Source organism: Anomaloglossus baeobatrachus, chromosome 1, assembly GCF_048569485.1.
Source record: "Anomaloglossus baeobatrachus isolate aAnoBae1 chromosome 1, aAnoBae1.hap1, whole genome shotgun sequence".
Lineage (NCBI taxonomy): Eukaryota > Metazoa > Chordata > Amphibia > Anura > Aromobatidae > Anomaloglossus > Anomaloglossus baeobatrachus.
Genome location: NC_134353.1, coordinates 290,645,705 through 290,660,696, shown reverse-complemented (window position 1 = coordinate 290,660,696; position 14,992 = coordinate 290,645,705). Strand labels below are relative to the sequence as shown.

At 39.2% G+C, this 14,992-nt stretch overlaps 1 protein-coding gene and 1 pseudogene across 2 annotated transcripts in view; both read left to right on the top strand.

Annotated features, from left to right (window-relative positions):
* Positions 1–14,992, top strand: part of LOC142311953 (alcohol dehydrogenase 1-like) — a 190,237-nt gene that overhangs the window by 33,459 nt on the left and 141,786 nt on the right. The gene's annotated exons all lie outside the window — the stretch shown is intronic.
* LOC142303244 (erythroid differentiation-related factor 1 pseudogene) lies at positions 2,042–11,458 on the top strand (annotated as a pseudogene).

The window sequence follows — 14,992 nt, the reverse complement described above, 5'->3', positions numbered from 1 at the left end:
AAATACATGTCAACCAGGTTTTGAAGCAGTTTCAAGATAAAGAGGAAGTAACATTTACAGTTCCACTTACCGGAAACTTGTGGTTAGCTTAAAGACAGGTTTAAGGAAGCTTGCATATGAAATTTACGGCTCATTGCAATATTTCACTAACACTGTGGTCGGTCAGTTGTCAACTGGCAGGATGTGCAGGAAGCTGCTGGTGCCCACATCAGGTTGTGGTCAAGTTACATGAACATGACTCAGCTGTCACATGCTGGTAACCATTTAAACACAACCTACAAATTTTCCTATAAAAATACACCGGACTCGTTTAATGTTAGGGGATACCTTCCAGGACATTGAAGTGTACGTACGCACTGTTCCTGTGATGCAAGATGATGCCATGTTGATTCCTTATCATTAACTCGAGTTCCCTCCGATGTGAAAGGATTGCTACAACATAACGGTAATGTTGATGCATATTTCTGTTATTGTATAAGTTTCTATGACTATAGTTCTTATGCCTATGTACCATTAACTATTCATGTGCTATTAAAATAAATAGTATCTTGCTATAAAGAATATTAGTATTCGTGCCTGATTAGGATATCAGTGAGCGCTTCGGAAGTACGGGCTTTCAGCCCCCTTTTTAGAAGAATTTAGCAAGACAACAGTATAGACATGCCCACCGGCTGCTGTGATTGGGTGCAGTGAGACAGCTGTTACTCAGCGTGGGGGGCGTGTCTGACTGCAACCAATCACAGGCGCCTGTGGGAGTGGAAAGCAGGGAATACGAGATTGATTAATGGGCGGCCGGCATTTTCCAAGTAGTAAAAGCCGCCAGACTTTTTATAACAGCCGTGCAGCGCCGCGCCGGAGATCGGGGAAAGGTGAGTATGAGAGAGGGCTGCTCACTTCAGTCACTCAGGGGATTAGCGGTCACCGGTGAGTCTTTCACGGGTGACCGCTAATCAGTACGCGGCACACAGACAGAGCTGCGGCATGACAATGAAGTCGGGTGAAGTTCACCCGAGTTCATTCTCATCGCGCAACTCTGTCTGCTGTCAGCTGACATGTATAAATGACATTGTGCATCACACACATGGACATTCCACACGGACATTCAACGTACACATACACGGTCATTCCACAAACACACACGGACAGCATATGCCATCACACGGATGTCATACGTACCGGAGAAACGCCCCTAAAAAACGGAACACGGACCCGAAACACGGAACGTGAGACACATATGTTTTTTTATGCGGAAGTGTGTTTTCGACCATAAACAGAGTGGGAGCTGCATCCAAAGCGCACAAAAGAAGTGACATGTTTCTTTTTAGAAGGCAGCGATTTGGAACAAAATTTTGGCATCCAAATCGCTGCGCTCTCAAACGCAACGTGCGCATGGATTATGCACAATCTTCATAGATTGTGCTGGTGATATAGAAGGGTTAATAGTTTCTATATTTCTTGATTTTAAATATTTTATTGTTCCATTAGTATAACTGGTGTAGGTTCATAGCCATTATGGAGTCTTAGGAATACGAAACAAGCTCCAGGATTATTATTGTCTACTAAATGTTCTTCTTATCTCATATGCATGACTCTACATTTTTGTTTTTCTCAAACTTAAAGGTCATATGATCAACTTGTAAATTTCCAGCTAGAAGCCTTTTTTTGCAATATCACATTGATCTGTAAATGGTATAAATAATCTGTACCTTGGCTAAATAAACAGAAAACTGATCATGCTCACATGAATGCAGGTCTTTTCTCAGAGCGCTCAATCTTGATTAGGTCTGAAGAGGCCTAATTCAAAGGACCTCACTGGTGATCCCATAAGCTGACTTTTGAAACAGAACAGCTACAACGCTGGGGACGCAGGTCGCATGCATTTACGCTGCGGTGCAATATGCAGCATAAATGCATGAAATTCGGCAACGTGCGCACACAGCCTTAATCACGATTAAGAGTGCTGGAAATTTTCTTCTTTTTGTACACATTATGCCATGGGTTTCTGGTGAGAGCAGGAAGGTGTGTGGTGGATGGTGACATGATGGAGGAGGGTGCAGACCTGCCCGGGAGCGGGGATGTGCTGGAGCCCCCATGTGAGGAGGGGCCAGGGCAGAAGTCCATGGCATCCAATGGGGACAATGAAATCAAGAGTCGCACTATAGTGAAATACTCCTCTGCTCCACCAGCCGCGGCGTTTCCTCAACTCCAAGAAAAGATGGACTTAAAGCTACCACCTGCTAATTTGGCTGAAAAAGAACGCTTATCTAGGCCCAATTATTCTTGGAAATAGCAAGAAAAGCAAACCTTTTTAAAGCTTTGGAATGGCATATGATTTCATTGATTCAGTCAGGAAGGAAGTGGATGTTGTGGCAAATTCTGAAAACATCAAGAAGCTCCTGAAGATCCCATATAGCAATTCACACATCAGTATGGCTCTCCACCGCATTGGAAGCACTCTGCTGCTGGATGAGCTGGACATTCAGGACCTCTTCATGAGGTCGTCTCAGACTGGAGACTGGACTTGGCTGAAGGAGTTTTATCAAAGATTATTGGATCAAAAATGGCAAAGAAAGAAGAAAAGTAAAGTACATTGGTACCAGAAAGCCATACTCCCCAAGTTTCTCTATTGCAGTATTAATGGGGATGACCCAGCTGAATTAGTCCCCTATATTTCTCACCATCCCAGAGAAGAACAGAATCTTAGGGGGTCGTCCAGCAGTGATCATGTCGCCTTGCCTGCTCCTTTTGAGACCTTGCGTTCAGTGCCAGAAGAAGGTGCTTCCAGCCAGGGAAATTTGACCACTGACCCCTCACTCCCAGTTTGTCTATTGACCGGGAGAACAGTCAGGGTCTTAAAAATGATTTTGTATACTGTCTTTATTTATAACAGGGAAAAGGGATAGGGGAAACATAAAATGAGGTGTAGCAAGCATTGAAATTACTTATTTTACAATTTTTGTCATTTTTTTTAACAAACAATAGGCTTTAGACATAATTTGAAAGGCAACATTAAAATAAATAAATAAAGATATACAACTCGAGGATTCCTAGCAACTATTACTATGCAAAAGAAACATACTGCAAATATAAGGCAAATTTTGCAAACAGTAAGAAAATTCAAACAACTAATATATGTAGAAAAAAACCCCCAAGAGAATAACATCAAAGGTCGTAGATCTTAAGGGTTGGGTTAAATTTAAGAGACCACAGATACCACATCTCAGCATATCTAGAAAAGTTACCTTCCTTCAGGGCTATGTTGTACTCATATATGTTGTGTAAGGAAACCCTATCTATAACTTCTTGTATTGAGGGGACATCTATTTCCTTCCATTTGGACGCTAGTAAAGATTTAATGACTAAAAGAATATGGCAAGTAATTTGTTTACACCGCTTTTTCAACCCCTCCAAGCCAATAGATAGGAGAACTAGCTCAGAGGTCAAATGAATTCTAACTGAGGTCACCATATACAGTGCCTACAAGTAGTATTCAACCCCCTGCAGATTTAGCAGGTTTACACATTCGGAATTAACTTGGCATTGTGACATTTGGACTGTAGATCAGCCTGGATGTGTGAAATGCACTGCAGCAAAAAAGAATGTTATTTCTTTTTTTATTTTTTTTTTTTTAAATTGTGAAGTGTTTATTCAGAGGGTCATTTATTATTCAACCCCTCAAACCACAAGAATTCTGTTTGGTTCCCCTAAAGTATTAAGAAGTATTTCAGGCACAAAGAACAATGAGCTTCACATGTTAGGTTTAATTATCTCTTTTTCCAGCCTTTTCTGACTAAGACCCTCCCCAAACTTGTGAACAGCACTCATACTTGGTCAACATGGGAAAGACAAAGGAGCATTCCAAGGCCATCAGAGACAAGATCGTGGAGGGTCATAAGGCTGGCAAGGGGTACAAAACCCTATCCAAGGAGTTGGGCCTACCTGTCTCCACTGTTGGGAGCATCATCCGGAAGTGGAAGGCTTATGGAACTACTGTTAGCCTTCTACATCCTGGACAGCCTTTGAAAGTTTCCACCCGTGCTGAGGCCAGGCTTGTCCGAAGAGTCAAGGCTAACCCAAGGACAACAAGGAAGGAGCTCCGGGAAGATCTCATGGCAGTGGGGACATTGGTTTCAGTCAATACCATAAGTAACGTACTCCACCGCAATGGTCTCCATTCCAGATGAGCCCGTAAGGTACCTTTACTTTCAAAGCGTCATGTCAAGGCTCGTCTACAGTTTGCTCATGATCACTTGGAGGACTCTGAGACAGACTGGTTCAAGGTTCTCTGGTCTGATGAGACCAAGATCGAGATCTTTGGTGCCAACCACACACGTGACGTTTGGAGACTGGATGGCACTGCATATGACCCCAAGAATACCATCCCTACAGTCAAGCATGGTGGTGGCAGCATTATGCTGTGGGGCTGTTTCTCAGCCAAGGGGCCTGGCCATCTGGTCCACATGCATGGGAAGATGGATAGCACGGCCTACCTGGAGATTTTGGCCAAGAACCTCCTCTCCTCCATCAAGGATCTTAAGATGGGTCATCATTTCATCTTCCAACAAGACAACAACCCAAAGCACACAGCCAAGAAAACCAAGGCCTGGTTCAAGAGGGAAAAAATCAAGGTGTTGCAGTGGCCTAGTCAGTCTCCTGACCTTAACCCAATTGAAAACTTGTGGAAGGAGCTCAAGATTAAAGTCCACATGAGACACCCAAAGAACCTAGATAACTTGGAGAAGATCTGCATGGAGGAGTGGGCCAAGATAACTCCAGAGACCTGTGCCGGCCTGATCAGGTCTTGTAAAAGACGATTATTAGCTGTAATTGCAAACAAGGGTTATTCCACAAAATATTAAACCTAGGGGTTGAATAATAATTGACCCACACTTTTATATTGAAAATTTATTAAAATTTAACTGAGCAACATAACTTGTTGGTTTGTAAGATTTATGCATCTGTTAATAAATCCTGCTCTTGTTTGAAGTTTGCAGGCTCCAACTTATTTGCATCTTATCAAACCTGCTAAATCTGCAGGGGATTGAATACTACTTGTAGGCACTGTATATATAAGATGTTCTGTGTCTTTCCATAGGGTACCCAACAAAGGACAACTCCAAAAAATATGGAAAAAAGAGCCAGTACAGCCACAACCCCTCTAACAAAGACTTGAATTAGAGGATGAGATGACATTCAATCTCTGAGGCATATAATGCCATCTACTAAGTAATTTATAGTGTGTTTCCTGCAAATTAGCACAAGCACAATTCGTATATGTGTGTTTCAAGGAAGTTTGCCTTCGTTTAAGCGAGAATGAGCAATCCAGATCTCTTTCCCAAGATTTCATATACTGTAATTTAGTCAATTGGAGATCATCATTGAATATTCTGTAAATGTTACTAGTTTTCCAGAAGATCTCATTAGTCGGATTGTGCAAAAGAACATTCAGTAATCTCGGAATCTTGAAGGCAGAAGTTGTTGTATCTGCCAAGAATTCACTTATCCTAACCTAATTAATCTTTTCTGTATCAGGCAGATAGTATACCTCAGCAAGAGCCTCAAATCCTAAAAGAGAATTATTTCTTAATAAATTACACATGTTTAAAATTCCCTTCTTTTTCCAACCATCTAGTTTAATACGTGGGATTAATAATTCTAATAAATCTAACGAGACCTCTCTAATCTCGCTGAGGGGTTCGCCCTGGCGTAATAAAATATCTTGCAGTAATCTCCACGCTCTTATTTCTGCCTTGGTAGTCGGATTATCCACTAAACGTTTGTTTCTTTTTATTAAATATGACAAGATCACATCCCGTTTATGACGATTATGGCACAGGCCTTTCTCAATGTACATCCAACTATTGTTGAAATGATCCAGTAATGTGTTTTGGGTTTGCTTGACCAAATTCGTCAAATAATAGGCTTGGATATTAGGCAAGCCAATACCTCCATTTTTCTTATGCTTAAATAAGGTAAGTTTAGAGATTCTGGGAACCTTCCCTTGCCAAACAAAAGATGAGATCTGTGCTTGTGTTTTAATCAATATTTGTTTAGGGATAGTCAAGGGCAGACAACGCATTATATACAAAATTTTTGGTAGAATAAGAGCTTTATAAGAGACTATTTTCCCTACCCAGGACGTTTCAGTGATTTTTAAGGTATTCAAAGTGGTTTGAATTACATCTAAGGCGCGCCTGACATTAACCGAAATTATTTTCTGTAAATTAGAAGGGATAATTATACCTAAATATAAAAGCTCATTGGACGACAAGTCGAGCGTAAATTCTAACTGCAAAAAATGACGTAAATGTGGGTCTAAATTATACTGCAACATTTTAGATTTGGAATGATTAGATTGATAATAGGAAATATTAGAAAAATCTGTAATAATAGAACTAACACGCCGCAAAGACTCCAACGGATTGGTTAGCATCAAAAGAATGTCATCCGCATATAACACATATAATCTTGTATGGTCTTCTATTATAATGGATGCCTCTAATATTTTCATCTAATCTAATGGATTCAGCAAGCGGTTTTATCATAAGGGCAAAGAGTATAGGGGACAACGGACAGCCCTGTCTAGTACCATTAGAAATACGAAACTTGTTTGAAAGGAAATGATTCACCAAAATCCGTGCCGTGGGGTAGAATATAATTTTAAAATTAAATTTAAAATTTTCCCATGAAAACCAAATTTGTCAAGAGTGGCGGACATGTAACCCCAATGAATGCGGTCAAAGGCCTTTTCGGCATCTAAGGAGAGCAAAATGGTGGGCAGTTTCTCTTTTTCTACATGGGACAAAAGATTAAGTAATCTTCTAGTAGCATCTGAAGCCTGTCAATGTTTAATAAATCCAACCTGATCCATATTAATTAAACTAGGGATAATTGGCAGCAATCGATTGACTCTAAATTTAGAAATAATTTTGGTATCAGTATTAATAAGAGAAATGGGCCTATATTTAGAAATGTTTAAAGTATTGTCTGTGCTCTTTGGGAGCAAGATAATGTTGGCTTCCAGCATTTCATCTGGGATATTTGTTCCATTCAGAAAATAATTTATGAGCTTGGTAATATAAGGGCATAGAATTGTGTCAAATGACTTGTAGTACTCATTATTAAACCCGTCAGGACCAGGTGATTTTTCTAACTTTAACTGTTTAATAACAGTCAATACCTCCTGTTCAGTGGCAGGCTGATTAATAATGTCCAAGTCTACCTTATCAATAACAGGAAGATGTAGTTTTTCTAAAAAGGTATTGATCAACTGTAAAGTAGGCTGAAATTGATTGGGGTTGTTTTTCACATTATATAAATCTGAGTAGTAAGCTGCAAAAGCCTCAGCAATGTCGCCAGGATGTTTGCATAGTGAACCCGACTTTTTGTTAGTCGCCAGAATTCTTGTTTTTTGTCTATCTTGTTTCACCCTCCGCAACATCAATTTACTTGGTTTATTAATAGAGTGATAAAAACGTGTCTTACTAGCTAGTTGCAACCGATTGAACTTTCCAGCCAAGCAAGATCTCAATTGTAGCTGCAGCTCCATTAGTTGTGCGTGAAGCCTTTGGGTTGGTCGTAGAATCTGGAGGCTCTCTACTTGTGCTATTTCCTTACTTAAAGCTTTGATTTTTTTCTGAATTTTTTTACGATTACTTTTGTTAAGTTCAATTAAAATCCCTCTGATAAATGCCTTATGCGCATTCCATAACAGGTGAGGTTGGATACTATCATTGTCATTATTTTTGAAGAACTGCAACAGAGCTGTCTCGATTTTCTTTCCTATATTTCTTATTTTGTAATCGATAGCTGTTACATCTCCAAATTCTCAGACAATTATTGGGGAAGACTTCATTAACTTCAAAAATTATTGGGGAATGATCCGACCAGGTTCTCAAGCCTATTTGCATGGATGTAAAAAAATTAATATGGGCAATAAGAGTAAGGACTAAATCAATTCTGGAAAAAGATTGGTGTGAAAGAGAATAAAATGTGTACTCCCTAGATGTTGTATTCAGGCAGCGGAAAACATCCAATAACTCCTCCTTTGCCAGCCAAGAATCTAGAGTCTGGAATCTAAGTCTAGTAGTAGAAGTGGAGTCAACTAACTTATTTGGGATTAAATTAAGGTCTCCGAATAGAATTAAAACGCCCTGTGTTTTTTCTTTTACAACTGGCATGAGTCTGTTTAGAAAAGGGATCTGGCCAGTATTAGGTGCATAAAGAGTAACAAGAGTATAAAGAACGTTATCAATTTTACATACCAGAATAATATATAGACCAGAACCATCCTCATGCTTATCTATAAGTTCAAAGGACACCGAGTCTCTAATCAATATCATAACTCCCGCCTTTTTCTTTTCACCACATGACAAGAATTTATGGGGAAAATATTTATTCTCAAATCTAGGGATAGCATCTCTTTGGTTTCCTGAACACCTATGATGTCCAATTTACTTTCAGTAAGATACTTTCAAAGCATGAATCGGCGCTGAGGAGAATTCAGACCCTTGACATTATGTGATCCAATGTTGATTGTCATTAACGAAAAGGATAAGTCAGGTTAACAAAATTACTGAATGCAAACATATGAAACCTAGCAAAGTCTCTGAAACAATGAGCATCCTGGAGAGAAAAGAAAACCTGCAAAGGAGGGAAATACAATGTAAACAGCACACACAAAAAAAACAATATTAAAGTCACTATAAATGAAACCGTAAATATCACCATCTTCTTGGCCTCTTTTATTCAGATGGAGTTACAAATCCTCTACTGTCAAGGAAACCTCCTATGGGAACAGAGTCAATAGGCCAAAGTCCTGCCATACTCTCTCTTGGTAATGGTTGATGGTTGTGGTTGAAGGAACTTCTCCTCTTCCACTGCTCTAATGCCTCCATCCTAAGATAGTTTTCATGTACCTAAAGGAGGAGGGAAAGGGAGAAAAAAAAAACAACTAGATCCTGTAAGGAAGCTGCATAAACCGGAAACTAGTAAGAAAAAAGATATTCCGTATCAGACACAGCAAAAATTCAGATAGAATCTCCAAGATAATCTTTTAAGAACTTCATGCCCTCTTCTGAAGATGTAATTGGTATTGTCTTGCCATTATGTTGTATAAGAAGCTTAGTAGGGAATCCCCACCTATATAGAATTTTCTGTTGCCGCATGAGTTCAGTGACTTTCGCATATGACTTTCGCTGTTGAAGTGTTTCCCTTGATAGGTCTGCAAAAAATTTTAGTGTCTCATATGGAGGTGGCAAGATGTTATGAAGTCTCAAATAATTAAAGATTTTTTCTTTTAACATGGAAGAAATGGATCCGTAAGATAGTATCTCTAGGAAGCTCTGACGAGATATGCCTAGGTTTTGGCAGCCTATGAGCCCTGTCTATGATGATTTCTGACTCAGGCAAATCAGGCAAAATCTTTTTAATCATCCGTGAAATATAACCAAGCAATTCATTCTGTTTTATATTTTCAGGGATCCCGAGTATTTTAATGTTATTATGACGATTGCGATCCTCCAAATCTGCCAATTTAAGTTTCAGAAAAGTGATTTCCTTCTTTTGGTCAGATTGTTCATTTTTTACAGTAATAGTGTCTTTTTTCAGAGTGGCAATTTCTGATTCATTTTTGTCAATCCTTTTAGCACAAATGTCCAGGGACTGCTTAATATCCCCAAATTCCATCTGGAAATCAGATTTTATTTGGCTCCTAAATGCTGCAAAAGAGTCTTCAAATAATTTCGGCAGAGAATTGATTATCAAAAGTGAGAGGAACATTAGTTGGTGAAAGGTTAGTATCCAACATACAAGCTTCAGAAGATAAACTATCATCCATTTTCATCTGCCTTTTATCTGGGCTGTTAGTAGGAGTAGACAGCCCAGATCTGGAGTCATGCCCTGCTGACAGAGCAATCGGATCCCATTCCAAGTCTGTCTTTTTTGTTGTCTGGTCTCTTTTGCTTAACAGCAATATTAGATTTAACACCAGTAGAATGTGATGAAATTAATGGTTTCTTGTCTTGAGGTTTCATTGGTCTAGACATGTTAGAATAATATATGCCAATTCACTTGTATGCAGTAATTAAAAAAAAAGTAAACAAGACTTCCCCCAAAAATATGAGGGAAAAAAAAAGTGTTTTTATATTTTTGCATAAAGATGACAAAAATGCAGTAAGATCAGCATCAAACTTCTCAAGAAATAAACTACAGTTTTTTGACAGGGCACGCCTCAGTACAAAAGAGGAATAGTAAAACCGGTGTAACTATCCTGTCAGTATGATGAATACAGCCCGAGGGTCAGAAATTCTTCAGTGAAAAAAAGAAACCGCTGAAATTAAGCTCAAACTGTAAAATATTCACTGTTTAGTTAATATCCAGACGAGAGGAAGATATTTAAAATGAATAAGCAGGACATATGATATTAGCATATATGTTCATCAAATATCCAAGATGGCCGCCGTGTCAGTTTCACAGCAACCCCTCACAGAAAATAATTAGTCAGTTAATAATTAGAAGTCCAAAATCCAATATTTGTCCTCACAAATAGAAATTGTATAGAAAAAATAAATTTTTGAGAAATACAGTCACTTTTTTACTTATCTTTTTCACACACGACAGTCACTAGTGATCTACAGAAAATGGCACTTTTCAGAAATCGCAGAAAATGAATGAAAAGTACCACAACCTTTGCTATACCACTTCAGAAGAAGATATCCGGATGTTCCAGTGTAATAAGTAGCGTTTTTTTTACAGAATTTTGTTGATTTGGAGAGAAATATGACAGGAGCAGATAAACAACACGTCCTACATGACTGGCAGTTAGGCCATGTCCCCCCAAAAAATGATTTTGTTAGAAAAATCCTTTGGACAATTGAGGACCTCCACATGCTCGTTGGCTCTAACATGACAATTTTCAAAGGAGGGCGATATCTGGAGGTCAGTTTGCAGCTACAAGACAACAACAAGCTGATCAATGTGCTGACCGGGATTGATTATTGGCTCAACAATCTGATCTCTAATGTCCCAGAGTTTCCATGTGAACGGAATTGTGTAGAAATATGAGATGATTAAAACAGAAGATATTCCTAATCTGGAGAACTCCAACTTCTCCACCAGGGTGATCAAAGACATTACACAGAATATGTTATCATTTCTGAAGTCAAACTGCACAAAAGAAGGACAATGGCAGTTCAAAGCCAGCGGCAGCGACATTGTGAAGCTCTATGATCTCTCGATCCTATGTGAGAAAACTGAAGACAAGTACCAGAACCCCTTCACTATGTCAGTGGCTGTGTTACTGTACAAGGTGGCTTGTAACATGATTATGAAGAAAACCCAAAATAGAAAACATTACAGAACTATACATACTTTAATATTAAACACATTATGCCGAGCCAGTAAGCCGGACTGGACTCTCTGTGCACCGCCTGCAGAAAGACTTTTCTTGGAGTGGTGAAAAATTATAATTCTGAACTTTCATGTTTCCCTGTTTTTTAAAACACTCCCCAACTCTGGCTCTGGTTCACCAATTTATTAAAAAAAAAAAGCCATGCAGATCCAAAGTTCTCCACTAAATCCAATGTAGACCCCAAATGGGAATCTGAAATACATAAACTGAGAGAGGTGAAGAAATAAAAACATGAGCCTGTCCCTTATTCACCAATTTATTATTTTAAAAAAATCCCCTTTAGTGGCATTTCACTTTTTGTGTCCTCATGATGCAGATAGCAGTACATACAATGATGATACAGGGAGCCGTCAGCCCCCTTTTCCATCAATGAGCCAGTGCATCAGAGTGTAGCAGGCCTGATTACGTCAGCACATCGCACTAGCAGTGCCTCATTCACAGTACAGACCAAAGCTGCAAAGTAACGGGGCTAGGTGGGTAGCTGGGTTTTTTTTAACATGTTTTTGTGCGGTAGGCAGTTAGATGGGGAAGCATACTGTGTCAGGGGCTGTGTGGTGACATCATAATTAGGGATGATCGAATACCTCAAATATTCGGCTTCATGAATATTTTCCGAATACCTCGCCGCTATTCAGCTATTCAATGCACAATGTAAGTCTATGGGAAGCCTGAATAGTACCGAATAGTTGTTATTCGGGTTTCCCATAGACTTACATTGCGCATTGAATATTCGCGAATAGTGGCGAGGTATTCGGAAAATATTTGCGAAGCCGAATAATTGAAGTATTCGATCATCCCTAATCATAATGAGTGGTGCTGTATGAGGAAATCATTCTGAATGGATGGCTGCATGAAGACTTTATTCTGCATGAGAGCTGTATTGGGACATGTCACTGCATTGTTACTGTTTTGCTCCTAAAAATCTAAATTTATATTTTTATTATATTGTTCGTATTTTGTAAATCTACTTTTGGCTTTTAACGCTTCCTGAATCCTTCTGTGCATGCTCTCCATAAGATATAAGCATGTTTTGACCAAAATTTGATCCAAGATATTTTCTACATGTTCCCAATATTGGTGCATACTGGTCAACTCACTTGGGTATGTGTAGAGCTTTTTTTTTTTTTTTTTTTTTTTCAACTCTATCCAAAAGTGTTTTATTGGGTTGAGATGCGGAGACTGTGGGGCGAATCCAGCACCTCTACTTCATTATTATTATTGCACCATTTCTTCTCCATTCTTGACATATGCTTCGAGGCATTGTTGTGCTAGAACACTATAGGCCACTTTACATACAGAGATAAATCTTTGGCAGATCTGTGGTTGCAGTGAAATCATGGACATATTGTTCCATTTGTATATGGCCACAAATCTGGCAGTGATTGTTTGTCCACAATTTCACTGCAATCACTGGCTGGTCTCCCCGAGATCAGTGATTGTTTTGTCTTGTTGGTCTACTAGGCATTGCTCCCACCTGGCCAGAATCCTACTCCACACTGATGAGGGGCCATACCCCAAAACAGCTGTCTGTAGATGGATACCTGGCCTTGGTATTTCCCTTGTCATATCTTTAAACTTGTCAAAAAGTTGGATATTGACTAAAAGGGCCACTTAATATGGTGGTTATGGTGGTCTCCTAAAAAGAGCAACCCCTTGGCTGGGTCCTTCCTGGAGGGATATCTGGCTATTTTCTGTGTTGAGACTCCTAATAGAGGCTCCACTGACTTTTTTGATTTGTTTAGAGATAAATCTTTGGCAGATCTGTGGTTGCAGTGAAATCATGGACATATTGTTCCATTTGTATATGGCCACAAATCTGGCACTGATTGTCCACAATTTCACTGCAACCACAGATCTGCCAAAGATTTATCTCTGTGTGTAAAGTGGCCTTAAGTTATCCTTTCATACCCATAGTACTCAAGTATATGAAGTAACTTCCTCCACTGAACTTGACAGTTCCTTCAAATTCTCTGTCAATAAACCCCCTTTTCCCTTCTTATTTCCAGACTCATTTGCATCCATCAGTGCCTAGTCTATTGACTTTCATCTCATCTCTCCAAATTACCCTTTTCCAATCTTCTACTGTGCACCTTTTGAACTGTTTTGCAAACTTAAGTCAATCCTTGTTATAGCGATATTGAAGTTAAGCCTTCTTTACCTTTTTTTGGGTCACCATTCCAGACTTGTGTTACGTGCATGACTTACTGCTTTCATGGACATCTGTGATCTCACTATTACGTTAAAACATGCAAGCCATATCCACTGCCGTGTTTGTTGCGCCAGAAACTGCTAGACCTTGATTAGCTGACTTGTTGACTCTGATATTTTGCCTGGACGTCCACATCTTTGGCTTTTCAATAGATAGACAGACTTCATTTTGTATTTTTCCAACTCTCATGGCACTTACATGATGCAGATTGGCAATTTTCTTGGCCGAGAGACAGCTATTGAAGAGCTGGATGATGGCATTTCTCTTTTCTCTGAAATTTTCGTTATGGCTGCTCCTCGATTCCACCAAGTGACCTTTCATTTGGGAGTCAACCTAATGAAACACTGAGCTATTAGGGAAAGTGTGAACAGGTTGTTATTTGTAGTATGCAGGAAGAAGAAAAAAACAAATGTCCACACCAGGAGCAAAACAGTAACAACGCAGTAACATTACAAGAATCTGCATAACTAATTATATGCTAGACAATTGCATGTTAAAGTTATGTATAAGACAGCCAAGAGGATTGTTTATAAAATTATTGTAGTCTCAAGTTTGAAGCTGTAGTGGATGGTGAGATATGGAGCATGAAAGTCAAAAGTTCAAATCATTGTTACCCTTTTGCTCATCACTGTACTAACAGATCACAGACTGCACATGAGTGCACAGTGTGATGCACTAGCAAAAAAAGGCAAACGCAGATCTGGGATGTATTAAGAGAAGCCTAGATCACGTGTAATTATCCCCCTGTACTCCTCTTTGGTAAGACCTCTTCTGGAATACTGTGTCCAATTTTGGCCATCAGATTTTAAAGAAAGACATTGAAAAACTGGATCAAATTCAGAGAAGAGCTACCAGGATGGGGCACACTATGTCCTAAGAGGAATCGTTAAAAGATCTAGGAATTTTTAGCTTGAAAAAAGAAAGAGTAGACTTAATAGCTGTCTACAAAAATCTGAAGGGATGTCACAATGTAGAGGGATCATCTTTATCCTCATTTGCACATGGAACTATAAGTTGCAATAAACTGAAAGGGAGAAGATACAGATTAGACATTAGAAAAAACTTTTTGGCAGTGATGGTGATCAATCAGTGCAACAGGCTGCCATGAGAGGTCTCCTTCAATCAAAGTTTTCAAACAGAGGCTGGACAGACATCTGACTAAAATGGTTTAGTGAATCCTGGATTGAGCCGGGGGTTGGGCACAATGACCCTGCAGGTCCCTTCCATCTTTAACATTCTATGAATTTATGATTCAATATTATGTAATAAAAAGTAATATAAAACAATGATAATAAACAGAATTAAATTTTGCCAGTTGGTTCAGGCCTCCACAATAGTCACAGTATCTCATGTGGACTCTTGGGAAAATTAAT